This window comes from Leopardus geoffroyi, chromosome C2 (assembly GCF_018350155.1).
Source record: "Leopardus geoffroyi isolate Oge1 chromosome C2, O.geoffroyi_Oge1_pat1.0, whole genome shotgun sequence".
Classification (NCBI taxonomy): domain Eukaryota; kingdom Metazoa; phylum Chordata; class Mammalia; order Carnivora; family Felidae; genus Leopardus; species Leopardus geoffroyi.
The window spans coordinates 158,375,805-158,383,995 of NC_059333.1; the positions used below are offsets into that span (position 1 = coordinate 158,375,805).

An 8,191-nucleotide genomic window follows, 5' to 3' on the forward strand; every position below is an offset into this window, starting at 1 on the left:
AACGTTTTCATCCCCACGAAGTGTCAGAGATGCAGTCAAGAAGGGCCTACGCAAAGTATTTCAAAAATTCTTGCCTGGGATACAGTAAACTCCCTCCCTTTCCTCTGAAAGAAAACCACCCCTTCCCCGTGCAACCCCTCCCTCCACTCTCCACCCTGAAGAAAGATGTGTTTTTAATGTTTATTTATTTATTTTGAGAGAGAGCATGCATTTGAGCTGGGGAGGGGCAGAGAGACAGAGAGGGAGAGAGAGAGAATCCCAAGCAGGCTCTGCACCATCAGCCCAGAGCCAGACATGGGGCTTGATCTCAGGAACCAGGAGAACCTGAGCTGAAATGAAGAGTCCAATGTGCTTAACTGACTGAGCCACCCAGGTGTCCCTGAAAGACATTCTTGATAGCACCAACTGAATCCTCAGGCCCTCTGGAATTCTGCCACCTTTGAAAGGTCTGGGATTTAGTAATATCTTTAATGTATATCTATTTTTGAGAGGGAGGGACACAGAGTGCAAGCAGGGGAGGGGTAGAGAGAGAAAGGGAGACACAGAATGCGAAGCAGGCTCCAGGCTCTGAGCTGTCGGCACAGAGCCCGATGCGGGGCTCACACCCATGAACCGTGAGATCATGACCGGAGCCGAAGTCGGACGCTCAATCAACTGAGCCACCCAGGCGCCCCTAGTAACAACATCTTTAAAGGCTATTTCACGGGGCGCCTGGGTGGCGCAGTCGGTTAAGCGTCCGACTTCAGCCAGGTCACGATCTCGCGGTCCGTGAGTTCGAGCCCCGCGTCCGGCTCTGGGCTGATGGCTCAGAGCCTGGAGCCTGTTTCCGATTCTGTGTCTCCCTCTCTCTCTGCCCCTCCCCCGTTCATGCTCTGTCTCTCTCTGTCCCAAAAATAAATAAATGTTGAAAAAAAAAAATTAAAGGCTATTTCACATTCCTCTAACTTTTCAGATTAAGCTCCTTATCCCAACCCTAAAGCATGTTTGAGAGTTGAGGAAATTCATTACCATGCAGAAGGCTGCCAGCTGGGCCAGGAGGCCTGGCAGCAGGTGATGTGGTGCCCTGCCCACATCCTCTAGGCAGGGACTCACGTTCAAACGCTGAAGTCTGCTGCCTGCCAACACCTGCGATTCTCTGCCTAAGGACTTCTGTGGGGTTTTGTTTCCGTTCTGACCGCTCACAGGTCAAGCTGCAGGTAGAAAGTTACACCCCTGGGAGCAGCCCTCACCCAAAGATAGAGGGGGATTTGCTAGACAAACCCACCAGCCTCCTTGCCCCTTAGGAGGGTGACTCTGTCTCCCAAAGTTCCTCGGGGGACAACCCCCTGCCCTGAGCTCTCCTTACCGGGAGCAGTCATGTCTGACAACTCACCTTTACCAGCTTCCCTTCCCTGCCTCATTCCCCATTCTACTGGTGACTCCTTGGATCGCCTCCCCCCAAATTACCTGCACATAAATCTTGGTCTCAGTTTGTGTTCCCCTAGAGGTAGACCTCAAGACAAAGCCATCTTTGAAACGGTTAAAGTTTCTCTCAGAAAGACTTGGAGAACAGCAGCACCCCTGCGCTGCCGGCGGAGGTGCGGGAAGCAGGCGCTAGGCAGAGCCCGGCACCAGCTGGGGAAATCCGGACGCGCAAGCTGCCGCCTTCTCCCCTGCACCAGCCAGGAGCCCCGCCTCCGTGCACAGATGCAGGTTGTGCCCTCCAGGCCTGGGGGGAGCCAGGAGGCTGCTTCTGGGAATAGAAGGGGTGCAGATGCCAACAGCCCTTCACCGCCTATAGGCGTATTTCACACTGACAGACTACCGGGGGTGTAGGACTATTTTTATTTAAAACACCGGTTGCCATGGTAACATCCACATGACCCAATACTTATTCTAAGTCGCACAGAAAATACCCTTGGGAAGGGAGAGAGAGAAGCCCCATGAGAATGCAGTGCAGCTCTGGGATTCAAACAGCAAAGCGGCAGCTCCTGGGCAAGAGGAGGCCACCCCGGCTCCTGTGTCTGAGCTCATGCTCCTGCACCCGGCCGAGTTCTCCAGGACTCTCACTTCGCCATCAGTGAAGAGGTGTAAAGGCGTGTGAGGAGTGCTAGCATCTGCCCACCTGCCGTAGCTCCTCCTGGAAGGTCAGAAGTGTCGTCTGGAGTGACCTATTTCGCCAGTCAAGACGGGTGCTAAGAACGGGCCCTGGCACAGGGTGGGGATGCCGGCAGGGGGACCCGCGCCCAGCCCTGCTCAGTGTTCCACTGCCTGCTCGGGCTGTGGGGAGTTTACAGGGCCGTGCATAGGCCCTGCGGCGGAAGAATGGGGGTTGGGAAGGCGAGGCCTGCTGCGCCACGTGTAGAGCACCTGCAAGGAGAAAAGGAAACCATGGGAAAAGTGCTGGCTTTTAAGAACCGGAAGGAGAGCTCATCCTACAGCAGCCTCCACCTGCGTGCCTCCCTGACCCGGGCGGCATTGCGGCCTCTGCACACCTCTAGTGGGTTTTTACCTCCCCAGTAGCATAATCCCAGGCTGGCAGTGTGAACATCTGAGGCCCTCAGAGACACAGAGGACCCAGGGGTCCCCAAAAGACCTGCCAGGGACCGGCCAGAGGCCACGCAGCTGTGGTGGGTCAGTGTAGTAATTTGCATAATTCATAATTGTTAACATCACTATGGGTGGGGTGGATGTGGGCCACCCTTGAGGACCCCCAACTGGACAAAGGACACCATACCTTTCCCCTCCCCCAGGCGATTCAACAGTGATTACAATAATAACAACAGCTCACACTGATTGAACAATTAATGTATGAGAGTGTCTGGCTCGTTTGACCCTCACAGGGACCTTCAAGGGACCACTGTAACACAGTCTGCAGATGACAACCTCCAGTTCCCCATCACTGAGCTTAAGTAACCTGCTCAAGCAGCTGCTATGCGATAGAGCCTCGACCTGAACGCAGATCTGGTTCCTCAATAAGTGCTTTTTTCTCCACGTCACTCTGTGAAAGTAACCGACTGGGACTGCCTTGACCGGGACGATGGCGGCAGAGGAGCAGAGAGAGGTGTGCATGGAAGCAGAGAAAGTCTCTTTCCTCATCTTTCAAATGGAAGTGATGTGCACCTGCAGCAGATGCTGCCGGTGTCCCTCTCATAGCCACTTGGCTTCCTCAGCAGGCTGCCTAGAGATGACTTCCCCAAGGCCACTCCTTCCTACCTGACGGTGTCCTCCAGCCACAGCGGTGGGCTTAACTGAACGTGTGGGGCAGGCCACACATGTCCAAGAGTTAACGCTCTAGAGGCAGCCTCAACCAGTGAGGATGGGGCTGGTAAAGGTTCTTTCAAAGGGTCCCTATAGGGCTAGAGCCCTGGGTGTCCACTGTGTAACCTGCACCTTCATGCCCCAAATATCCATTTTCCTCCCTTCTCTGTCTCACTTCCCCATACCGTCACCGTGTTTCCCAGGATCACCTCCCAAATAAAGCACCTGAGTCCTTGTCTCAGGATCTGCTTTGCAGAGAACCCAATGTAAGACACGACCTCCTGTGGTTCAGGGAAGATCGAGAATGCATGCCAAGCTCTGAGCACAAGGAACACTTTAATGGCATCTAATATCTCTTGTTATATATAATATGTACTTGGGGAATAGAGTGGCATTTGGCTGTGAATTTACTTTGTACATTTTGGGCTGTACATTCCTTAAACTAGAAATCCCTAATCTGGGATTCAGTTTGGCTGCGGTGACCATCCACCAAATTCTTGATCCTCGCATGGATCACTGGGAAAGACTACCTTCTATATCAGTTTTTCTAGTAAAATTTCCTTATAGCCTAAAGGACAGGTTGCATAGAGTCGATAAGGCCTCAGACAAAACTGTAATTGATCTCTTCTGTCACCCTGCAGGCTCATGGCGCCTTATTGCTGCCCGAAGAGAAACCTGCCCCTGACACAGGAGAGCCCCTGTGCTTCCTCGATCTCACTTTACCTGAAATAAAGCCACGCCGTGAACAAGCTTGAACTGATATTCTCCGTCGCGGTCGGCACCTCAGAGAGGGAGCAGAGGGAGCATGTGTGCGCCCGGCTGCCCAGGGGACAGCTGGAAGCAGGTCATTCCTTCCCCTCACACTTCCACCAGGCTTCACGTTTCTTTTGAATATCCTGCTTTCAGCTGCAACTTTCATATGCCTTTTTAATTCTACTCCATAATGTATCCATATCTTAGAAAAATAGAATTGAGGCCACACCCCTGCCAACATGATGAATAGGAGTCACATTTCCTGACCTCTTGGTTTTATTTAAGCTGTTGGCTTTTGTGTCCTCTAATTCCACAGGCTGCTTTGTGTTTTCAGAAAAGAAAAAAAAAAAAAAGAAATCAGAACACATGTGACAGGATATTTGAATCAGAAAATTAAAAAGAGGTTTTCTCGTCCACCCACAGCACCCTCTCCTATTTAGAGCAGAGAGCCTCAAACTTTCGTTTAGATGAGAGCCACGGGGAAGGGAGGAGCTTTTCAAATGCAGCTCCTTAGTCCCACTCCAGGAGGCTGATTTTAGGCTTTGAGATTCTTTTTTAAGCCAGGACGCTGGTCATTCCAAGAAAGGTCATATTTGGACTTTCACTTTGTTCCTTTAAATCATGGTTTCTCAAAGGGAGGTGTCCCTAGAACACCCCTCTGTCCACCTCTGCCCTAAGCTCCCAGAGATGTTCAGCAGATCAGAGAATGCTGCTTCTTTGCCTGTCAAAGGCAAACAAACAGCCTGAAAATCTGATGCTTCACAAGCAGTCATGTACCTCAAGGATTAAAAGCCCACAAATGAACCAGTTTGTTCATTTCTATTCTATTCTCCATGAATATGATTTTTTCAATCCATGATTATTTATAGACATCCTAGGACTATGAGCTACCTATCATGCACGTTCCCTCAAGATGAAATTTATTGCCTCAAATAGTAACAGAAAGAACACACGGTCTGCCCCTTGGAGGTGTTTGGCATGGGCATGGCAGATGTAGATCCTGCAGAGAGAAGTCCTTGGAAGTTTCCTGACATCAGAAGGGGGACATCTCCACCTCCATCCAATATTCTTGGTTAATTCCGCTCAGAAATATTCCACCTGCACATTCCCCAGGCTTCTTGTTTGACACACAATGTCACCATTTGGATCAAGACTCAGGAAACGAAATAGCATCAAAATAGCTAATAATGAAAGAATTTTTTCAAAAATTTCAGACACACACATAGTGATGCAGTGATCACCTTTCATCATGAACCAGTCTAGCAACACCATCCAGAGAGGCTAATCTACTCGTTCCTTATAAGCATCTAAGCAAAAGCTTGCTCCTTCACACTGGATCTCGAGGGAGACTTCAGGGGACAAGAGTCTATGCTTGTTGTAGACTATGTTGTAGATTTAACTATAGGAAGGGAAGGGAGTCAGGGAGCCCTGAAATTCCAGTTAGAAAGAGATCTTCAATACATTTCTGTCTTTACCAACCAATTCTGTCACAATTATGGAGGGAGCCATAGATCCACACACAAACATGGAGATAACCTCTCTTTAAGCCTGCTCAGTCCCAAAGGAGGCAGAGTTCCAGCCCACTTCTAGGAAGGAATCATTCTTATAATTAGAAGATTTGAGCACATTACTTTAACTTTTCCACCACGTATCCATCAGTTCCCATCAGATGGGTGTCCGGGAGCACTGCATCACTATTTCCACTGACTAGGGGAACGGAAAAGTGGGACACAGAAGGGTTCCTTATCAAGCTAGTTTACCCCTGGAGGCCAATGGAGCTTAATGCCATCCCCAAGGCCACTCTGGGAGCTGGTATAGGACAAACACTTGAAAGAACTGGAGTATTTGTTACTTGAAGCCTACTCCCAGGGGCCGTGAATTCCTGGTAGACTCAGGCAGACCATAGGTGGGAAAAATGTCTTCTACCACCAGACTGAGTCCTCAGGTACCAAAATGTAGACTCAGGCAGCTGGAAGTCTGATGGCTGGCTGGTAAGAGCAAGGGGACGTGGATATCAGCAGGGAGAGCTACAGATTCTCAGTCTAAGATAATTATTTGCCTCTTTTCTGTATCAAAGACTGCTTCCTATGGACAGTAAGATGAAGGGAAGGACGCAAAGGAAGGAGGGAGAGAAAATCCACTCTTGTCACCATATTTCTAATGTAGCAAGGCAACTGGTATGAAAACATTGTGACATAATTTCACATGGAGCTAGAATGTACTGTTTTTTTAGAATATGAGCATAGTGGAGTGCCTGGGTGGCTCAGTTGGTTAAGCGTCCAACTTTGGCTCAGGTCATGATCTCACAGGGTGTGAGTTTGGGCTCTGCGCCGGGCTCTGTGCTGACAGCTCAGAGCCTGGAGCCTACTTCAGATTCTGTGTCTCCCTCTCTCTCTGCCCCTCCCCTCCTCTCTCTCTCTTTCTTAAAAATAAATAAACATTTTAAAAATTAAAGAAAAAAAGAAAAGTTCAGGAAAATCTGTTTCCTATACACAGAAGTGACCTCCAAGTTGATGAACCTTAAGTAATAGACTCTTGGGACAGGTGGAAGATCCTGAGAAGTTTGGTGGTTACTAATTAGCAGCATAGGTTTTAAAAGGTTGGAAAACACTGCCAGTGTAAGTAAGGTCAAGAAGTTAAACACTATGTGGCCAAGGATCTGGGGGAGCGGATGAGAGCCACCTTGTGATTTAAAAAAAAAAAAAAGAAGAAGAAGACACCCTAATGTAGAGTGTGTTGGGCAACCCAGGATCCTTTATGAAAACAAATCTGGCACTGAGTTTTACTCTGGAAGGAACTTCAACCTGTACCCTTGAGTGTCATCCCCTCTTAGGGTGCTCTTAGTCTGACCCCCAAGAGGTACTGACCCCCCCCCCCAACACTCAGCTTCTCAGATGTATTCTGAGCTCCCCCAAAAGCAGATTCTGAGATAAGGTCTGTTTAAGGGTAGTTTCTTTGTAGAGTTATATGAAGCATTAATGAGGTAGTAGGAAACAGAAAATGACAATAAAGGGTGCATTAATGAGCAGGTTGTTAGTGTGGGTAACTGGTCTCAGTCCTGCTGGGGACCTTCTGGGGAACCATATGGAATCCCTTTGGATGAAAAGCTGCACAATTGTTCCTAGGTCCCTGTCCCCCAGAGTCATGAGCTCTTTTGCACTTCTGGACGGACTGTAAGTGAAATTCCTACAGGCCTCTCAGGTTTGGAGAAAGCTCAAAGGCAGAAAAGCACAAAGAAATTGTGGGGTCCACTCATGGCATCCCTGGAGGTTCATTGCTCAGATATCCTTCAATGAACCTGCGGCAATGCATCTCCTGCTGCTGCACCCTCTGATCTGCCATGACACTCACCCCAAAGCCATACTTTCCCTGGTTGCTTCCATCTAACAAGAGTACAACAGGGGCACTGGAATCAGGTCGCGCCTACCCAGTGCAGGACTTGTCTAAAGGGCAATCTCTGCACACGGACTCTCCATTGCCCTTGCCAAGATTCTCTCAGAACTGCACTGTGGTCTGAGGAACTCCCTGCCTACTTTTGCTTCCTCCCCTTTATCCTTAACAGAAGTTTCCCTTTATAAACCTTTTGTTCATCTCACCCTGCTCTGACATCAGCCTCTAAGAGTACCTGAAGTGACACAAAGCTTTCAAAACCCTATTAGTTGGTGTGGAGCTGTCCAGGGCTGTGGTGCTGAAATCAGAAGTAGGCCAAGGAGATACAGGAACAAAATATATCTGTGTTCTCTCTCCCTAGTTGTGAAACCATTAAATAGTGCAACATATTCCCTTGGTTATCCTTAGCCAGAGGAAGTATCTGGTACTTTCAAAAGATTTAAATGCCATGAGGTATAAAATGAGGAGATTGCCACAAGACCACATAGAGTAGTTTCCATGGGTGCTGTTCCTAGAAACATGAATGCTGCTGAAATCTGCAAAGTCACTCTCAGTTGTTCAAAGTTCCAAAACCAGAAGTAAGGTGGCTTCTACCCTTCTGATTGCCACCTTCCTACAAATATCTTACATCAGCAAACCCTAACAGGAACCCAATTGGCAAGATTAACTAGAAATGCAGCTCCATATTTTCAGCCTTCAAAGTGCAGACTGGAAAGAAGAGTTACTGAGGTATATGAATGAGGCTGAAGGCCCACAGATGACTCCTGGGATGGAGGGCAAACTTTTAATGTCATCAGGTGGCACAGTC

The 8,191-nt window shown here is 48.8% G+C and overlaps 1 long non-coding RNA gene across 1 annotated transcript; it reads left to right on the forward strand.

The window, feature by feature from the left end:
* The first annotated feature begins 2,759 nt into the window (after positions 1 to 2,759).
* Positions 2,760 to 4,362, forward strand: LOC123576211. The gene is made up of 2 exons (XR_006701232.1): positions 2,760 to 3,043; positions 3,882 to 4,362. It is a non-coding gene; the product is annotated as an uncharacterized LOC123576211 (long non-coding RNA).
* The last annotated feature ends 3,829 nt before the right edge of the window (positions 4,363 to 8,191 follow it).